Here is a 22512-nt window from a genome sequence, read left to right on the forward strand (position 1 = left end):
AAGGCATTGTGTCTACATGTGTGGGTGTGTTTGTTTCTTGATGAAACTGTGATGAAATGGGGCGATAGCGATGGCTGTTTCAAAAGCATAACTTCAAATGAGTCCAAAACAATGGGTATCTTTATCAGATAGCATTAGTCTTCTCTGAATTAAGCATTAACAATGCAGCATTTATGTGCGGAGCTGAATGGTCACATTTATGACTGATGACCTCCTTTTGATTTCTAAGACACACACACACACACACACACACACACACACACACACACACACCATACATGAGAACATGGAAGCCACACTCATTCTCATGCACCATCCTGACAAGCTTGACAGACACAAGCCGTGGCCCTTATCACCATTTCCACCACCTACTGAAGTCTCTGTCTCTCAGAAAACATTCCTCCGTTGACTTTTACTACTTCAGCACAGCTCAGACAGACACGCAGCTGCAGGGGCTCCTTTCACCACAGGCACGTCAATGTGTGTTAGCGTGACAGAGCGTTGCGTTCTACGACGAGATTGGCAGAGATGAAGAGGTTGAGTTCAGAATGTAGAAAGTGTGTGAGAGTGTATGCATGCGTGTACACCCCCCACGGTAGATGGGGGTATAGAAGAATTTAGATGGGAAATGTGTGTGACGCGACCTTTTCACTGTTCTGTGTGTCTGAGTGTGCATATCTGGCTGCAGTGTGTTCACAAATGTGAGCGTATGAGTGTGTGTGAGTATGCCCACAATGTTTAGTCTCATGGAAGAAAATCCTGGAAAGATGAGACACAGCAAGGACAATAACTGAAAAATTCCCATATTTACAACTTGTAAGTGTTTAAGTTGCATGATTACAGAGCTGGTGATGTGAGGGTTAACAATTCCTTTTGTGACTCCTCTCCTTGTGTTTATCCCTGTGTGTCTGTGTGTGTCTGTACTGGGCAGTTCCTCCTCTACCAGACTCACCTACACCTGATCCTTGTGCCAGTCAGCCATGACAGCTGCTGCGAATCCTCTGATCACCAGCCACAGGATAAATACCTGGTTCTCCTCATCAGTCTTTGCCAGATTGTTGTACAGCCTGGTATAACGTCTGAGTCGTTTAGATCTGCTGGTGTTTTGAACTTTGCTTTAGTGTTGAACAATGTAACATCATATCCATTTAAGTTGGTTTAATCATCTTAAACAATAAACAGTCATATTTATTTGGTTTTCAGGAACTTCCGTGTTATTAAAGTATCATTATGCAATCAAGGGTCTTTCTGGGGATTTGGTAGCCTGACAGCTCAAGTACAATTCACTTATATACCACAGTTGTAAATATGGACAGCTGTACACGATTGCATTACTTTACTTAAGATCAAAAAATGAAAGTGTCGGTGTTGGGGGCACAGAGTGGGAAAGAAAGAAGTACCGTTCTTCCTATTACGAGTCAATGTACCATCAAGAAGATTCTGAAGCTGTTATTTTAAGGTAGGGTTTATTTATATGATGTAGGTCAAGTTATCAAAGTCATCAGACTTTCTAAAAAATCTGAGTTTCCCACTTTCCAATTCTAACTTGGATGCTGACACGAACTCTATCTTTAAGTTTGAAAAACTGGTAATTACGGTAGGTCTGATATGACATGAACAAGGCATAAATACCAGCACGACTCCCCAGTAGTAACAGCTACTAACAGTTAGGACTGGTGAAGGACAGCAAAATGTCTTCATGTCTTCCAGCTCAGTTTGGATTCAGCTTTTTCCAGACAAGAAACTACCTTCATGTAGTCAGTATTCGATGGTAATGTTTTTTTAGCAAATAACTTGCCAGCAGGAGAGTAAAATGAAACAACAAACGTTAGCATTATCTTCACCTATTTTCGTCTATCTCCATTTTCTAAAACTACATATGCCTGAATATGTTTATCTGGCTATAACATAATCTAAAGAGAAACAAATCACAAATAATCCTTGCAAACAAACTACATGTTTTCAGCTTTGTTGCTATGGTTGCATTGTGCATTTCAAAAATGCTGCATAAATCTGCTAACAGCTGTGCGTCAGACATGAGCAAAGCAATAGATGTCAGTTAAGAAAGAAACTTCCATTAGGCAGATTGGACTGCTTTGCTTGTGGCTGCCTTTAAAGTCATTAAGGGTTGAGACCACGTTGAGATAGCTTGTTGTCCTGTGAAGCTCATTCAGCTTGTGAAAAAATAAGAAACAAAGAGATGCGCCATATAAGGACGGTTCAATAAGCTAGTAAAGATATTCAAACACTGAAAGATGTTCACATTTTGGACAAGCATAGCCAAGCCCGAAGCAGTAATTGGAAGTGCTGTATCTTCTTTGCCTCTCCATTATCTTTCGCTACATCACCTGAAGGTCTCCAATCAATCAGCATTACAATGAAACACGGTTGCACTGTAGCCTTGATGGGAGAGTAAGGGAAAGATGGAAGAGCAAGACAATGTGGGCAGCAATAAAACTGATTTAAGACAAGTGGGTCACACACTGGATTTTTTAGATATGTGCCATAGGTCAGTGTGACATTTACTGTCATTCTCCAGAAGAAAGTAAGGATCTTCCTGAAAGCATCCAATAAGAAAAGGCATACAATTTGAACTGTAAAATTGGCATTGATGAGAAATTTCCTCCTTGACTTGCCTTCCACTTGTAATACTGTATATTTCATTGTGCACAAGCACTTGCTGGCTACTTGTTTTCAGTTTTGCTCTCTAGAGATGTGCTGATCTGAGAGCAGGTAACTTCTGCTGCCAAGCTTTGTGATGACTAAGAGGACAGTGATTTATTCTCAACTGCATCCTCTAAACTTTTTTATACCTACCTTGTACAGCATGGGCAAACATTTTAGATTACATGTTTTGGCAACTGTGGTGTAAAACTCATAAGATGCCAGAGGGCAGTTTCTAGGGTGATTATGTGTAATGTCAAGCCAAAAAAAAAAGGATTTCTCATAATGTTTTGCCTCTCCTTCAACTCTTTCACTGCACATTCATCTCATAAGGTAGAGTACAGTTACTTTACCAGCTATTTGGGCCATGAGTACATTCACTCTCCTGAAATCAATCATTTCTGTGACCTCTCAATAATCTTTCTGTCCTTTGTCTCCATTTTCTCCCCCTCTCTTTCATGTGCTTACAGATTCTTTCTTCATACTTTCCCTCCTGGAGTCTCTCGCTCCCTGTTCCCCTTAAGTCTTATCCAATAGTCTTTCTCTCTTTTTCTCTCTGGACCTATAAGTGTTTGTCTCCATAATTCAGCCCTCAGCAGATACATTAGCATCTGTCAAGGCTTTGCTCTGTGCTGAGAGCTTTGGCAAAAGCTGCTCTTTTTCTTTTTTTTTTTTTTTTTGCTCAGTGGCACACTTCAGCGCCCTGGCACCTTCACTCATCCCGTTATTTACTCTGACTCACAGGTAATGAAGCAAAGGACTGGTGAAGCCGTGTATGAGGGAGGGAAGACATACCACTCTTGGAGCCAGAATGGACATCTGGCCTTGTGATACTGGGAGGCTGAGTTGCAAACTGGGGATAAACAAATGTTTACAGTTGAAATGAACAGCTGGGTTGGGGGCAGTTTAGATGTACAGTGCAAAAAGTGTTTATGTGAAGGCTTTTAGCCAATGCCAACTACTGTGCTGTGTGTTTTGCAGAGCCAAAGCAGAAAATGAATAATAAGCTTTATCTTAGGGCGTCTCAAAATCCGGACCTCGGTTCACACCCGGTGGCATTGCAAGTCAATTCAGGCCAAGCAAATAACTCAGTGATCATCAGCTGTATCCATAATGAATCCAAAGAATGCACACATCCAATGTGGAACAAGTCCATTCTGTCCTGAGATTGGGGGTTGATTAGCTCGCCAACCCATGCAAACGAGCCAAGAAGTCTGTAATTCATTGTTAACCCGTTCTACAAAATGGGGTTATTCTACAACTCCATCCTCCCTCCTCGCCATCAAACCACTCAGCGCCCAGGCTGGCCATTCCCTGGAGCCGTTAGTAACAGACTGGTCGGACTGCAGGAGGTAACTCCAGAGTTGTCACTGAATCACTAAGCTTATCTATTAGACAACAGATGTGACTAAATCTCAAACTGAGTATTCTTGTTCACATCCTGGGATCCAGGAGTTATTTGTTGAGATAAGAACTCATTCATTGGTATTTGAAGTGTGGGTTACATATTGAGCACTGACTGACACCTTGGAACAAGTCTGAGAGCATTTACTTATTACTAGTTAATTAAGTTGCTGCCGAATTCACCGGAGAATTTAATATCAGCTCCCACATCACAGATACAGACTGTGTCTCATTTCTAGTGTAAATGTAGTTGTAAGAATTTGTCTGAGTCAGATATAAATATGGACTAACTGCCTGAGCCTCATCTGCCTTGGTTTCACGCTGTGATGTTAATTCATTGATTAAATGGTATTTTGTTTTCGACAATCATTCCGGACCTCTGACCTTGATTAAAACTCAGATGTGGACCTTTGAGTGATAAGTTAGAGAACCGCTGCTATAGATGAACCCCACAGTTGTTACCTTTAACTTGGGAGCACACTAGTTGCTTGCACAAATTCAGTTTTTTAAGTTGTTCATATTGAGTTCAGTGGATTCAAACTGGGAAAATAAGTTTTCGCTACATCCCAGGAAATGTTTTGTGGCTAGCAAACATCTTGTTAGAATGCAAGTAGCTTCTATGTAGCTCCTAAAAAAAAAGCATTTTGCAGGAAAATCCATCAATGCTTTTTGTGCAAACTTTCCAAACTTTCAGTCACTGATGGAATTTTAAAGCAGCAAATGTTGTTTCTTTTCTCCCCAAGATGATGTAAATCAGAAAACAGAGGACACTGTTTAAATTTTCAGGACACACAGCTAGCAGCAGCTAGCTAATCTCAACGCGGCACTAAATAATGAACAACTCTTATTATGATTTCATGGATGAATGATACAGCACTCATCTCTGTATATTTTCCACCTCATTTCGACAACAGTGGTACACATCCAATCCAGGGTGTACATTTTCTGATCGATTGAATAAGAATGCTCTGGGCATTGGTGTTTATTTTTATATGTGTTATTAAGTATGGAGCACATTCAAATCATCTGGGTATGGCATGGTGGCTTTGGAGTTCAGTGTGATGTTGTGGCTTCCATCATGATAATTATGGAAACAATTACAAAAACAAAACCAATGAGCCCCCTAGGGTATATGCAAAACACTGAATAATCTATCACATCAACAGTGATATTTATTCATTTACTGCTGCATATTTCCCATGAACTTTAGTGGATGAATGTGAGGTTCAACATATTGCTGGTATGAAACAGAGTCGTTGAATTGATAGCTCCAAATGAAGGTACGAATGAACGAAATATTCTGATCCATTACACACATCTGTTATGACCTCGAGCGAGCACACTGTGAAATCTGAGTCAAGTAAAGTTAACTGAGAGGCCAACAGAGTTATATTAAAAGTGTTTCATTATTTTTGAAATCTGTAGCTGAGGATAAGGAGAGAAGAAACAGAGAAGAAGAAACCAAACAGAGGCAAGGGGATGGAGGGAAATTGTAAAGCAGAAACTAGGCCAAATGACAGAGTCCCTATCGGGATTGTGTTCAAGTGGACTAAGACAAGAGCGACCTCCAATTTCCGATCAACTCTCTGCTGTGTAATCTGCAGCATGCTGCTGCGTCTGCCTGCTCTGTCTCTGTCTCATACACATCCAAACACTCATACATCAACAAATACATATACTAAAGCTCAGACTCTGATCTGTCTCCCTCCCAGCTTAATCTGACAGCTATGTCAGCTTCGATAAGCCTCTGTTTGCGGCTGAGGCTCGGCGGTCTCTGCCTAATTGTATTATCTTTCAGCTACCTGAGACACTACTGTGTTTTATTCTGCTGATGCTGATGCAGAGATGAGACGTTAGCTGTTGTAGAGGGAGATTCGGAACAAAGTGGGTGCTGTGTTGACAACATTTCTAGCCACTTAAAGGCGATAGTGTGCAATGATTATAGCCGGCCCAGTAGAAACGTGCACACCGCACTCACATTCATACAGACGCGCAACACGCAAACAATAACACCATGCATGCAAATAACACACTTATTAAATCCTGCAGGATGGCTAATCAATTATTTATTCATTCCCCTGTGCTGAGAATGATGTTCTTTTGAAATATTGATGACTGGGACTAGACGGTGTGTTTGTGTTGTTCCTATGTGAGAAAATGTGAACACAAATAAATATATAACTGTACTACCGGTTCTTTGTGTGTGGCATATTTAATAAGACTGTGTGTGCTGTATGTTCAATATGTGTCCTGTAGAGCTTGTTTCTCTCAAAGCTGAAATCTATAACTTATTTCTCTTACAAGATAAGATTTATCCACTTCTTATGCCACTATTCAGTTTCATTGCAATACAGTAGCCTGCCACCTTTCCATCTAAGTATGCAAATAAAGTCTCTTTGAAAAAGAGCCGACACACACAAAGTGATATTATGTTTATATCAGAAAAAAGGGGTTGCTTTTTTATAGTGCAATTTCAATACTTAAGCCAAACCAGTTATCATTACTGTTACCTTTGCTGTAGATGTGTGTTGCAGGGTGTTTTAGTACACTGTGACATCACTGTGAGATCACTGTGGGGTGTGGTCAGAGGTGCAACAAACTTAAAACTTCCGTCCTGAGAGTGCAGTTAAACACATCTTTTCAGTCTGGTATTAAGTCTTTAAAGGTATAATGCCACAAAGTGGTTCATTAGACTATTGACCTTTTTTTTCCCCATATATATCCACTACAGCCCAGCCAATATAAGATGTCTGAGGCGGATACTGAGATACCTTTTTTCAAAGGATAAAAACATAATGTAAACAAACAGTCTTGACATGGATTGTTGTTGTTGTTTTTTTTTTTTAAGAATTATGAGTGGGGCATTTTCTGGTTGAAAAATCAACTTGTCAGTCCTCTCTGGTGACACTGGTTCAAAATAGCCTCAAACCGAGTTTGGCATCTCTGTCACTTCTTGTTAGTTCTGGGCCAACATACAGCAATACTGATATACTATATATCTGTAAAAAGATGGTACCATAACTCTTTTTCAGTGGGGTGGCTTTGGTTCAGTGCTGTATGCTTTATAACATCCGAACTGTGCACTGGAGAAATGGATGTAGCTTAAATGTTACAGAGCAACATCAATATATTGGCAGTGAAAAGAGGCAACTTGTTCCTTCGACACCCCACCTTTGTCCAACAAATGATGATGCGTGGTCACAAAGACACGCACAACACAGCTTAACCTCAACAGATTTTGTCTGGTCATTGACAGCAGTGACACTGATTGGTCTGGTAATGGTGGTAGGGTATTGATTCGCTCAGCTGCAGACAGCAGACATTTAGCTTAAAGGTAGAGGCAGTAATTCACTCGCTGCCAGCATTTTGTCCTTCATGAGGACAAAGGAAATAAGGCCAGAGTGAGGGAGACACATGCAACTAACTAATGGTTGATGATATGAGGGTGACGCACTCCGTGATAACCGGACACTGCAATGTTTGTTATAGACACCATGTTGAAACATGACAGTGACAGTCACGTCAGTGCATCTACAAGACATGCAGAGCAGGAAACGTTGCATGCCAGCATGAAGATAGCAGCAGAGCCAGGACCACATATACATCCATAATGTAAGAGGCGCTTTGTCTGCAGATAGAGGAGGGGGACTAGTGTATACTTACAGGAATAAAACAATGGACACCATGGACACGGGGTGGTTTACACATGAACAGATCCATAATTCACACAGGCAAAACAGGATCATAGAGGAAGATATACTAACTGCTCTAAACTGGGTCCATTTGAATGTAGATGTAAAATGCATCAAACTACTGTTAACATTTTTTTTTTCTCAATGTGAATGTAGCATAGATTTTATTTGCTGTGCTGAGGGGCTTGAGGCAATTTTCTCCATCGACTTGCTAAACTGTCTGAGGTCAGCTGCTCTGAAAGCTTGTGGGTACAGTTAGCTGCATATGTGCGACAGAGAGCAGGGATTGGTGCATAAACATACACAACGCTATACGCTTGGAAATGATGAGACCACTGGTTTGAATGTGTAACTAATCTACAGCATGAAATACAGGTTTATATGTATCATATATAAGGAAAATTCCTTAACCACAGGATGCTGAGTTGGACACATTTCATTTTTCTCAGACTGATAGCGTGCTGGGAGCCACAGAGACTGACGGCGCCTTGAGCGGGTCCATTAAGGAAATGAAAGTGATCAATCAGAACGGATTAATCTTACTTAATCTTCCAAATGCAGATCGAGAAATTTAAATCTGAACCAACATGCCCACATGTACGTATGATGGGCAAAAAATGAAACCAGCTAGCATACATGCCTGTATATGCACTGACTGACATGAACATTTAAACCCTTACTTACAGGCCCTGCAGACCAAGATTAAGTCATTTTGAGACTGCTAATATAAGCCAAAAGCCATAATTAGCAGCGGTACAACACTGTAAGTGTTTCACGCCTTGCCTCTGAGACTAAAAATAAACTTGTGCTTGAAATGAACAGGTTTAAACATGCTATGATTTGTAAATCCCAGGAAAGCGACTGTACTCCACCACATCGATTGTTAGGTGAGTGTTTCTGACAGGGAAAAGTAGTGCTTGTTAAATCTGTTCCCATTCAAACGGGATGCATTTCTCAGCAGACAAATCTACTGAATGTTACATGACAGAAACAAAGTATGAGAGATTTGGGAAAACCTTTTAGAAAATGCTTTTTCTGTTGCGCTTCGGCACGTCTTTTATTTACTGAGAAACGGATGGGCCCTATCATCCAAGCTGACAGGTAATGCCATTTAAACTTTCCCAGGGAGAAGAGCCCAAGGCTTGGCAGTATAGCACACACACACACACACACACACACACACACACACACACACACACACACACACACACACACACACACACACACACACACACACACTACCAGATCAGTTCAGTAAGCTTCTGAACAGATACTCGAGTGGAAGAGAGCCATCAGCAGGCAGCATGTATGTCAACATAAAGCATTGAAGTGTTTGTTCCCATTCAATATATGGCCATAGCGAAGGACAAAGTGTTTTTCTCTGTGGATACTGTTTACGTATGTTCTGTAGATTTCTATGAACACATTCATTAATTAGTATCTCACAATCAAGAACACCCAGTGTCTTATTATCAAGAAGGTAATAAACAGTAATGGAAATGTACTTTTTCAGGCTAAGCATGTTGTAGACAAACACAGTGCCAACAGTACAAAGACAACATATTTAATGTTTTATGTCATCAACTTCATTGATTTTTGCAAACACATGTTCATCCTGAATTTGATGCCAGTAACACAGTTCAAACATGTTGGTACAGGAGCAACAAAAGACTGGGAAAGTTGTGGAACACTCCAAAAACACCTGTTTGGAACATTCCACAGGTAAACAGGTTCATTGGTAAGAGGTTATAGTATCATGATTGGGTACGAAATGGGCATCCTCGAAAAGCTCATGCTTCCACCAGCAAGGATGGGGCTAGGTTCACCAGTTTGTGAAAAACTGTGCAGGCAAATAATGTTTAAGAACGTTTCTCAACATTGTAAGGAATTTAATGATTTCACCATCTGCAATCCTCAATATGATTAAAAGAGAATGCAGAGAAATCTCTGCACGTAAGGGGCAAGGCCAAAAACCAGCACTGAATGCCTGTGACCTCTGATCCTTCAGGCAGCACTGCAGTAGAACTGACATGACTGTATAAAGGATATTACTGCATGGGCTCTGGAACGCTTTGGAAAACCGCTGTCAGTTAATGCAATTCATTGCTGCATTTACAAATACAAACAAAGACTCTTCGATGCAAAGCCAAAGCCATTTATCAAAAACACACAAATTCTCTGGTCCCGAGGTCATCTGAGATGGACAGACGCAAAGTGGACAAGTGTGCTGAGGTCTGATGAGTCCACATTTTGTTGCAAATCATGGACTTGGTATCTTCTGGGCTAAAGATGAAACGGATCATCTAGATTGTTACTGTCACAAAGGTCAAAAGCCAGCATCTGTGATAGTTGTTGGTGTGTGTTTGCTTGCACATCTGTGAAGGCATCATTAACGCTGACAGGAAGATACCAGATTTTGAGCAACTTATGCTGCCATCCAGACAAAGTCTTTTCAGGGACGTCCCTACAAGACATTACCAAGCCACGTTCTGCACGTTTTACTGCAGTGTGGCTTTGTAGTAAAAGAGGACGAGTACTAGACTGGCCTGCCTGCAGTCCTGTGTCCCATTGGAAATGTGTGGCACATTATGAAGCACAAAATAATACAACAGAGATGCCGACTGTAGAGCAACTGAAGTCATAATCAGGCAAGAATGGGAAAAGATTTCGCTTTCAAAACTTCAACTATTAGTATACTCACTTCCCAGATGCCTACTGAGTGTTGTTAAGAGAAAAAGTGATGTAACACAGTGGTAGGCAGGACTCCAGACCTATTTCTTTCCACTAGTAGCAACGGTCCCAGTGGTGCTCCTAAAATTTTCAGTAGGGAGTGCCCCTTAAATCAACAAGCGACACAACACACTCATATTTTTTCTGTCATCTTAACTGTATTACTAATAAATGTCTTGGTAATAAATAGACAATTTACAGAAATAACAACGAGCTATTTTTTTTAAACGAAAAAGCCAAAAAGGGTAGTGCTTTGAGAGAAAGTCAGTTTCATTAGTAGCACTGTCCCAACCTTCTTTTTGATCCCAGCTATGTATAAAGTTACGTGACTGCATCTTCCATTGTGGTGATGCAATTGCGTTGACAAAATCTGGCCACAGGCAGACATGTAAACACCTGTCCAAAAAGAAAAGACCTCAGTGGTAGTCCCTGCTATAGTTCACGTCTCTGGGACCACACTTTGCCATGAGGACACGCAGAGAGACAGACAGACTCACAAGGTGAAAACAGTACCAGCTACACTATCGCAGCTGGTAATAAAGCAACCTAAGCATGCAGCACATTCAACAGTTGCACAACAGAGTGCACAAATTATCCAAATCTAAACGCAATGGCTTTAGATTTGTTGTATTGCCCTAAGATACTGCTACGAATGTTGCAAAGTTTTTTTCATGATATTTCAGATTTTTTCACATTGTCTGTCTTGAATCCAACTCACTGCTTAACAAATTTAGCTGTTGTGTTTGATAGCAAGTCATCTCCCGACCACAAAACTGGACTTACTGTTAGCAGTACTGACTTACTCCAAGTTAAAATCCCAGATCCAGCTATTCTCTCCGTTGTGTTCCTCTACTCTGCTGTCATAAGATATACACATGCACACACACACAAACACGCACATACATAGACACACAGACACATGTACACATGTACACACAAACAAGGTGAAAACAAATCCAGCAAGGCTGTCATGGCTGGCAACAAAGTTTATCAGTTTGAACTTAAATATCTTTGTACCGTAGGTTGAAAAGGACTCATTGCATTCTGTTTTTATTCACATTCAACACAGCGTCCCAACTGTTATGGAATCCGGGTTGTATATACCCTCTGTGTGACATTATCTACTATGAAGATGCCCTACAAATATTTCGAGCAAGTAGACAGTGGTTTGATACATTTAATTCTGTGACAAGTAAGATTAACCACCTGAGAGTGACTATACCAACAAAAGAGAACAATTTAACTGCAAAATTAAGCCTCCTTTCCCCCTTTATCTAGTAACATTTATCAAGAACGCTGTCCAAACAGCTGCACCTGACAGTGGTAAAAAAAAAACGGTTATTGGATGTTGATGCTGATAAGGTAACCATTAGGGACAGCTTGTGTGGGTGTTTATGTGCAACAACATGGTGGCAAACATCGGCAGCTTCATGACATTATCATGCACTGCTGACAGATGTGTCGTGTAACAGCTAATATCAATGCAGCCGGTGTGATTATTGCTTGCCACGTGATTACTGGAAGCAAAGGAAAGACGCATAAGTGTGTGTGTGTGTATATATGTGTGTGTATGTGTGTGTGTGTGTGTGTGTTTAAGTCATGTGGCAGACACAGTGAAGTGAATAGAGAAGAAAAGGGAGATGCAGGGAGGCTGAACGTAATTTCAACTGACTGCGTGACGAGTGCACAAAAAGACAGTGTTTGTGCATTTGTCTTTTCGGCCCACATGCATCTTAATTTAGCTTTGCACCCATGTGTATCCCCAGTTTTAAAATGAAAACTTTCAGCTGCCCTCAACTGAGCTTTCTCCTCCTTTCTTAAACTCACAGCAATCACTTCCCCCTACTTCCAGCTGAGCTTTACAGCCCAGCCCCGACGCAGCATCTCCTTTGGTGATGCGCGCGCTCGCACACGCACACGCACACCTAGATTAGGTTAAGTCCACCTGTCTAGTACTTAGAAAGACTCACTAGAGCTCCCATTCATTTCTTTTTGTCTGTGGTCAAACTGCTTCTCTCATTCTCTGTCATTAGCTGTCAGCAGGAGCTGTTCTCTGTGTTCATCATGCAGAGATGGAGGGCTGACGTACTGTAGGGTCGGCGAGAAAAGATTTAAGAAACTGTTTTGAGTGTTTGAGTATAGCTTAGAGGAACAGAGGGAATGAGTGTCTCTATCCTTACACCTAGCTGTTTTATAATCAAAGCATTTCCTTTGTGTTATTAGTGTTTGTAAAATTTGAAAAATGCCTGCAGTAAAACTTCACGCTGTATGTATGGAAATCTGTTCATTTTGATCATTTTATGTGTGAACATTGATGGATCCCAATCACTAACATTACCATTTTGTCACTAACACCATAAGAAAGCGCAATAACTGAATTCAGCCATGAAAATAAATAATAAGAAAATGCCCCCATGTTAAACACTGACAATAAAATGATGATGCCTGCTTATATACATACATAATAGAAGATCATCACTTTGGTAGCTTTGTGTATAAACACACGATGCATTTTCTTCCACACATGATTGTTTCACACAAACTGGAGGGTGTATCTTATAAAACAGATTATGCCTTATGCTTTGTATATTTCAGTTCAATATTAGTGTTTTCTACACAGGGAAGCAGTGAGGTCCATTAAAACTGATTTGGATGCTGGATGCTAATAAGGCAATTTGCGTCTACTTGATACTGATTTGAAATGTCACAACTCATATCAGCAACTCATATCAGCAGTGGTTGTGGGTTGGCACATGCAGCTAATTATCCTTGATTGACCACTGCACTGATTGTGTCCCGTGTGTCAAACTTCCAAAGCAACTTCTTGCACTGGTGACAAATGTCCTGCCCTCAAAGAAGACGCCACAGCAAGAGACAAAACCGAGAGGGAGAGAAAGAAAGAGACACGTTGACAAAGATGAAAAGAGAGCTGCAGTGTTAATGCAGCAAACAATGCAAATCAAACAGGAGTGAATTGCACTGAGAGACAAACAGAGCAGAGCAGAGTTAACTCTTATTAGAGCAACCTCTCTCATCCTTTGTTTTCTCCTCATCCGTCTATCTATGCTGCTTCTCTGCCGCCCTAAGAGACGTGTCACTTCCTCCTTGCAGCATTTCCTGAAATAGCAGCAGTGTCCTCATAGACGTTGCGCTGCAACACAAGCACCATATCCAACAAAGCACTTCAGATACAGTATATACAGTGTATGGGATTTACTGTGCCACACTAATCTATAATCAGTGTTGGCAATAATATTTATTAATGGTAGCTTATGCATGCCTTTCTCAGCCTAGTTCTGCTCTCTACCCATTTCGACCAGGGGCAGTTTCATTTTGCAATACAACAAGAGAGTGCCATGTCACATGCCAGCAGCCAATCACAAATTCTCTGTCAGGCTTGTTTTTGTGTTTGTCTTCTCATGACAAGGGCAATAGTATGCATTCACTCAGGGTTCTTGTTTGAGGTTATAGTTGCTTAATTTGGCATTTTTCATACATCAGCTGAAAGATATTACTGAACTATTTGAACAACAATTGAGACTATCTTGCAGTATTTTGCCAGGTCCTTTGCACATATAGCCATCTTTCAAACCATCTCAAGGAAGATCATTGTAGATGTTTTTCAACCGGCAAAAATACAACAAAAGATGCATGGTCGACCGTACATGAAGAAAAGGCTTGGGAGACTGGCTTACTGATACTGTCTCAAACTGTCTGCTAACCATCTGAAACTAAGCTTTATTATTTGGAGTCAAAAATGTCACTTTGAAGATAGTAAAATGGTTGAGAAACCTTCATTTGCTCATCTTTTCATCACCCTTCCCCTATATACTTTGTGCCAAATAAATGAATTCCCCTGCACTGCAGCAATCATTTATGTCACTTTTTAGACAAAGGCAGGAGTGTTTGTGCGTTCGGGAAAGGGGCTGTCCAACAGCGTTCAGCACAGGCACAGAGCAGAAAAAAAGGGGCGCAGAAGAAGAAACAAAGAAAAAGCTACAGCTACCCTGCAATTATTCAGTCTCACACCAGGCCCTTAATATATTCATCACTGAGGAAAAGAAATGAGAGAGAATGAGAAGCAGGAGGAGAAGGAGAAAGAAGTGGGAAAAGAGGTGGCTCGAGGAAAGACATAATCTCAAGTCATGCTTGGTGTGCTTTCATGACTTTATCAGCCCACACCAGTAAAGAAACCAGACAAATACAGCTGTCATTACTGTCAAAACAGACGTAATACGGTCAGTAGTTTTCCCAAAACTGTCAGGCAACAGAGGCCATGGCTTCCTAAACACCATTTGCGTATATCTGCAGAAAGGAAGCACAAGCACGCTCGAGTATGACACAGTCAGGGCTCGAGAAAATTACCAGCTTATGGCTGAGGAAACGATGAGCTAGCGACCTGTAGACAAAGCTTGATGCAGGCCGGGTAATTGAGACAGCATATTGCTGCAGAGTAACCTTACCAGAGACATAACCATAATATAATGTGCTGTGGAGAAATTTCTCATTTACCGCCGGGTAATAGCACTTAGGTCAGAACAATGGCCCTCCACACTTGGAAAGTGGATAGGATTTCTCATTAATATGTACTGTGTTAGGAATGGAATCAGGATGGAAAAACATGGTGAATGGCCTGAAGTTCGCACAAAGTTGGTAGGACAGATAAAAATATGGATAGTACAGGTGTGTTAAATAGATATAGGGCAAACGAAAAAAAGTGCACAGGAATCTAACTTAGATGCTGGTGAGCGTTAGTACCAGTGACAAAGAAAAATGGAGCGTAGTGTTAGTTCATGCAGAACACCAAATTTATACTTGCATGAGCTGTGTCATCAGATGTTTCATTCATGCTTTACCCTCGGTGGCTCGTTCAACAGATGTTTGGCGACCAGCTGACTACAAACATCCCATCATATTCATTCATCTGCTGCAATTACAAGTTGTAAAGCCTGTCGCTTGTCACTAATACTCCGCTGATACTGTACCTTCGTGTCAACACCTTTTCTTCCCTCCACCACCCCGAACTCCTCCATACTGCTAGGTCTTTGGTACTGTTGTTTTAACTAAGACTTAATGTTTATTAATGTGTTTGTTATGGGGGGGGGGGGGTTAGTTCTTCCAGCAGAATCCTCATAGCTGCACTGATTCTTCCAGAGTTCCCTTCAAAGAGCAGATAACCATTTGCTATGCACTGTCCACTCCATGATGCAAGTGTCTTTGACACTCGGAGCTCAACACTCAAATAATATGGCAGCAGTTTGGTCCTTGTGGTGTTTCCACACAGCACTAAAACTGCAGATGCCAACAAATGCTCTCCTTTTTAAATCAACATCTCATGGTGTATTGACTGAGCACCTTTGCTCCCTTTTCAGCAAGCACAGTAATTCTTCACCTTCCAACCTCAAAGCTGTTTAAGTGCAAAGCGCAATCTTCTATTTCTCCCCACTGTGCAGCTCCATTAGAGCAGTTGGGGGTTGTGTTGCCTCTCAAAGACACACTGACGAGGGCGGTGAATATTACAGTGATGTCCAATTTTTTAAATCCATTTAGCATTTGTTTACCAGTCAGGGGATATATACCAGAAGAATTTGGATCATAACTTCTGAACTGGGGAACTGTGTTCAGTCCCTGTTAGAGGTGTTTTTGGTTTGGCCTTTAGATGCAATTGGCAGTGCTCACAGGTGGGAAGCTGGTGAAGGATCATCATGTCACAACAATAGTGTCTCCTGCTGGTTGCTCTATGTGGAGTATCTCTCTCTGTATTCCCCCCTGCCCTGGCCAAGAGTGAAGGTAAACAGCAAAGCAGCAGCAAGCAGAGGACTTAGCAATTTCACAATATGGTCCTCTGGATACATGCTCCAACTGCACTTTTGAAGGAAAAATTGTAGAGGTGGAAAAACAGATCTGTCAGTGAGATTACCATTATGTGTGATGTTCATTTACCGCCTTACACGACTCATCAACTTCCTTTAACCACATACATCCCCATATACCTGACACTAGTTGCTACAGGTACCACTACATACTTACATTACCACTCATCTAACCAGTCTAATCTTAGCCTCACCCTAATCTAGACCCCATGCCATAGTTTTTCCTACTTACCCTCTAACTTGCCTTTTTTACGTCTCTGGGTGCAATTTGATTGAATGGTGCTTGGCTTTGCTTTGCTTTATGGATGGGGATCAAATAGCAGCTCCTCTCTGAAGAGAAATAGACCAATAAATCTTCTCCAAACCCAGAAGGCTGGCATTAATCAGCCTTCAGGCTGCAATTTACGCATTTGTAAAGTCAGTCATTTGAGCACAAAAAACAAGCTGATAGCAAAACTCTGATCCACTGCATGCACAAAATCATGTGCACACATACCATACACACAGACCTAAAAAAGGCAACCTAGAGTTTTCATGTGTGTATGTGTATGTGACAGCATATGTGGGAAATAGCTAAATTCACCAGAAGCATACAGTATCATCTCATTGCTAGACTAATGCTTCATTCCACATTACATTTCATCTTGTATCTGAGGTAAGTGACCTAATCAGGTAAGATAGTTTCCACTGTACAGCGATACCTGATCTTTTTATCACATATTCCACACCTGAACTCAATAAAAGTTTCCAGCACTATCAGGTGGCTACACTATAGGACTCTATAAGTGAAAATTGGCTAAATTGCCTTGATTTAGAATTTGGAAGATTATCCTGATGCTCTCTACTTTCTATACTTGTGAGGACAGGAACACACACATACATAGGCACACACACACACACACACACACACAGATTCACTCCCAAACCATTTTATATTTTTGGCACTGAGTTGACGCGTTATCCAGAGAGAATCATAAAACCATAAACCCATACTCACACGCACACACACACACGCTGTCCACTCAAACTCCCCAGGCTATGAGTGCACTAATAAAGTGTACTCCCCGAGTGAGTCTCCTGCTGCACCTAGCGCCTGCGACATGCAGAAGATTGTCATGCCAGATTTGTTCGACATGAAGCGATGGGAAGGCAACATAACTGCAGGGAGTGTGTGATAGAGATGAACCGCCAGTGTAAAAAAAACATGAAAGGGGACCACAGAGCGGGGGTGTCTGATGTGCTCAACTGGTACCAGCTACTGCATACTGATGTACTGAAATATACAGTGCATGTGCTCAATCAGGCAATGTACACTTTATAATGACCAAAGAACCGCATATATGCTGTTACTTTAATGAGTATATAAACCCTTGGCTGAGATCCTCTTAGAACATGCGTAAGAATGCCTCACTGGAATGTGACACATGCTGTGAATCTTTTTCTGACTGATGACGTTTGAGACGTTTGAAACTTTGAGACGTACAGAGTTCAATGCGAGTCAAACAACCATTAGTCTCTGCCCCTTGCTCCAAGCACAGCAGCAGCATTTCAAAAACAGAGTTATCTCCTCATAGCGACTGGAAGTCTTCCATTTCATGAATTACAGTCCTCGATTGACAGCATTCTCAAGCAGTTAGCCATCAAACCTACACCAATGAGAGAACTGCAAAATTATAAAATCCTATTCTCTCTCCCAGCAGGGACCCACCTAGACAGAGAAAGCCTCGAGTGTTTCAGCTAGAACAAACAGGGTGAAGGGATTGTCATGGGTCCTTGTTAATGTAATAAACTGCAGAGTATGAACAAGCTCCATAGGGAGGGCCTTTGATCAAGCTAACATCTCCCTCATGTCTGATGTATTTTAATCTAGTGAAAGATTTCTGTGTATGTACCTTTTTATCCATTTTTCATCCGACTCTGCTGTGAGCAATGCAACCTCTAGCAGTTTCATTCTCTTGCTTAATCACAGATACACACACAAACATATACAAGCTCCACTCTCATTCCACCTCTTTCCTCCTCCTCTACTCTCTAATTTTCACTATTGAGTCCCTACCTCTCCATCTCCGGCTCACAGCTCTTGATGAGTTTGTGAGTCACTGAGGAGAGACGGGGATTTCAGAGAAAGCCCAGCACTCTGAACCTCCTGTGGAAGCTGATAATCCACAGAAGCGAGAGGTGGTGATGAAATTCAGCTAATACCCAAACAATTGCTCTCAGCGCAACTCCCACTAAGGTGACAAAGCCCTACACAAATTTGGCTGTTATTGTGTGCAAACGGCAAGCTAATATCTGTGTAAAAATGGCTAAGACACAATGCAAGATGAAAGCCTGTGCATCTGATTTAAATAGAAAAAAGCAACTTGTCTGCTTGTGTTCCTGATGACCTTGCCGTCGACACAGCATGGATTAGCCTTATATGACAGCTGCTGTCATCCTCAACTCTCGATGTAGAAAGGAGACAATGACTTCTAAACACATGCACATTTTTAGAGAATATAAATGGACAGCAGTGACCATTAGCTGTCTTCTTTAGCTCAGAATGTCACCCATACATTAAAATTGCTAAATTCAGTCATCAATATGACACTGATCTTTTAAAGAACGGCATCTGGCCCATTATTGCAGTGGAGCATTTTCATTTAGAGGTCATGTTTGAGAAAGAGCTAAAGGCAATGGACAAGACAAAACAGCTTTTGACAGTTTGCTGTGTCAAGCAAAACTCTTTGTAAAATTGCTTTGTTTTAACTTGGGAATAAAGGTTTTATAGGTGAGAAGTAAGCCCGCGCAGCATAATGTATGGCATGAGTTGGAAAAACGTCATTATCAGTGGACCACAAATAAAACTGCTCCTGGAACAGAAAAACCACACAGCCAACTCCTTATTTCTTTCAGTGGTGTTCCTGCTTGTGCAAAACCATCTTTGGCAAAGTGTTAATTGTACAGACACAGGCATGTAGGGAAGAAGGCATAAACAGCCAAGAATTTGTTGTTTGCCCAACTCAAAGAACTAACATTCATTTTCTACAGCTAAATGAATTCACCAGCAGCAGATGTCATCTCAGGCAATGAAATCATCAATTGCCAGCTTAAACTTTTATTTGATTATGTAAATTGTAATAAAAATTATGGTCCTTGGATTTTATAATTGTACTCATTCAAATATGATTACAATATAAAACCATTAATTGTTCAGCCCAACCTGCTCCCAAACCAGAAAATCCAGAATTTCTTAGTAGCTGTCAAATGATCACAAACATAGTTACAATAAATCCTAAGTGATAAAGCTGTGGAAAAATGTTCAAAAATGGCTGTTTATCAGCAAAGTGAGATGTCTTCAGGGCAAATAAAAATAACCACAGATAAAGTGACCACAGAATAAACTCGCTCTGCTTTGCTGGTCTGTGTGAAAAGACCAGAACCAAATTCTTAATTTGGCAATGTTGTATAGTTTCACATGGAAGGTCTGCCAGAAATGACATGTACTTAATGAGACACGGAAGTGGCGTGTGTGTGTGTGTGTGTGTGTGCGCGCGCGCGCGTGCATGTGTGTGCTGCTCTGCAGGTGGCGAGTGGAGGCTTAATGAAAAGGGCCAGTTGTTTTTTGCGGGGCTGATTTGCAGAGAGCAGATGGATCGGTCTCTCAGTCTCTCTGGTCTCAATCTTGTCCCACATTGCGGCTGTCGCCCCATTTAACAGCCGATTTCCTGCCAGCTCATCACAAACACACATAAACACACACGTACACACTCAAATGGAGAAGGCAGCAAAAACAGTGAGAGGTAGCAAACCACAGATACACGCATAAAGGGAGGAAAGAGGGTGAAACAGAGGGGCATGCACGCAAACAAATGTACCCAGACAGGCGCACTGTAAATGATAGAGATACGAGCATCATTTTGTGCATAGACAAGCACAAAAGTATTTACCTACTGTACATAAAGGGATACACACACAAACACATACATTTAGAGAAGTGCACACATGAAGTGAACTCTGATGGGGAAGCACGGTTGGACACTATACAGTTTTTAATGAGCTTGCTCCAGATGTCCCAGGCAGCAGCGTGAGTAGCTGATTAATCAAGTACATCTTACTGAGAAACACTGGTGTATACACACTAATCTTAATTTATCACACAAAGGCAGTAATCTCAATTTATTACAAACACAGTAAATACCAAATGACCACCACCCTTCCCCATTATCTCGCTCTCTCTCCCACAAACACAGCTTGATTTTCAATATGCATCAATCAGTTAAGTCCACTATGTTCTGTTTCTGTCTTCCTGGTTCGTCTTTTTCTCTGACAGACTACAGCATGAACCATATACTCACCAACACCTGACTCATTCACACTTAAAGTAGCACTTGCATCGTCTTTCAGTTGCTCGCACGCCCACGTAAACTGACACATGGCGCGCTTCGGCTACTGTTGTGCCCACACACATGTGGAAGCAGCCCTCAGAAGGCAGGATTGCTTATTTTAACTCTGAGCAGAAGGGATAAGTGGCTGGCCTCCACACCAAATGACCTCTGACTTTCAATCTTCGCACCCTGTATAGCAGGAGATTACAAAAACGCTCTTTTTCCCCTGCCTTGCCCCTGGCGGTCAGCCTTCACTCTGGGTCATGCGATAGCGCCAGTCGGCCTACGTGTTAATGATATCTCACCGGTTAGATATGGCTTTGCCGGATACAGGCTTCAGTGTGCATGCAACACTGGCAATCAATGTGCAGTGTTATGGAAATTAATGGTTGTTAGGGTCATTATTTACAGTATTTTTTGTAGACAAATTAACACGCTGAGATGTATTTGTGCATGCAAAGTCAAAAATCTAACCTCACTTGCTCTCGAAACTTGCTCTGCTCTTACGAATCTGAACATATTTTAACAGACTGTTTAGCGTTAAATGCAGTCATCACAACTTAAGGTCAGAAGCAAAAACCACGCCTCGCCCTACTTCACTTTTCTGTGCCTACCTATATAGGTAGGTGTGTCTAACTCCATTCTCTCCCGTTGGTCTCAGTTCTCACAACTCTCTCCCCCGCAGCCTGTTCCTCCTTCCCTCTCAAAACAGGAACCACAAGAGGCTCATCAAGACCCACCAAACATGATTATGATAAAGCCTAACTCAAAATACAGTTTATTAGCAAAGTGAGATATCTTCCAGACAAATAAAAATAAACACAGACAGAGTAACGACAGAATAAAGTAGCTCTGCTTCACTGGAGAGTGTGAAAAGACCAGAACCCAAAAATTTGAAGAAAATTCTGAATTTGGTGTTCTGCGATATCTTCAGGCCCATCATTGATCCCCATTTGATCTTCCGTTCATCCCTCCACACCTGATTCTTGTTCAACCCTTCATGACCCTACCTGCCATTCCAAAAAATTAATTAGTATATACCATATTTTCTGTCGTTTAGGTTTGTGAAAATTTGTTTTGTGCTTGTCAGTAGCTAATGTTTGTCTTCTGCACTAAACTCAACCACTGACTCACGACTGAAACTCAGTGCATCATCATACCACAGTTTCCACTTGTGGTTACAACAAAAGTTAAATAGGCTTGCTTTAATGGACTTCCATATAGTGGCGAGCCTCCAGAGAATCCTGGGGGGTTCAGGGCAGCTGTAAAAAGCATTTCAGGCTGGATTGCTTATCGTTCCTCTAAAGTCACCAGAGGTAGTGCATGAAAGAACAAGAGTGATTTTTGCCGTCAGTCTATAAACATTACGTGGATTAATTCTCTTGTAAATTATGCATAGCTGTAAAGTAAAGTACTGTCAGCTAAGCAAATAACATTTCAGCGAACATATTCACATGTATTTTCATATTCCTGCATGTCTCACACACACACACACACACACACAATATATATATATACTGTTTGTGTCAAAGAGTAAAGAAGGCTGCCCATCAGTGCAGTGCATCACAGATATAATATTAGCCACCCACCCTGCTGTCACTGCCTCGGATCAGACCAATAACTTCCAAGCTACTGTTTGGCCTCTCGATCTCACCAACCCACCCCCGCGCATCACTCTTCTTTCACAAGCATGTTGATTTATCTCTCGCCACTTGAGTGGAAATATAGAAAAAGCAGCTTTTCTACTGAAGGTTATATGAATGAAATTCACTGGTCATACTG

The 22512-nt window shown here is 41.4% G+C and overlaps 1 protein-coding gene across 1 annotated transcript in view; it reads right to left on the reverse strand.

Annotated features, from left to right (window-relative positions):
- Window positions 1-22512, reverse strand: part of LOC121604556 (alpha-1,6-mannosylglycoprotein 6-beta-N-acetylglucosaminyltransferase B-like) — a 111284-nt gene that overhangs the window by 83010 nt on the left and 5762 nt on the right. The gene's annotated exons all lie outside the window — the stretch shown is intronic.

Source organism: Chelmon rostratus, chromosome 3 (genome assembly GCF_017976325.1).
Source record: "Chelmon rostratus isolate fCheRos1 chromosome 3, fCheRos1.pri, whole genome shotgun sequence".
Classification (NCBI taxonomy): Eukaryota; Metazoa; Chordata; class Actinopteri; order Chaetodontiformes; family Chaetodontidae; genus Chelmon; species Chelmon rostratus.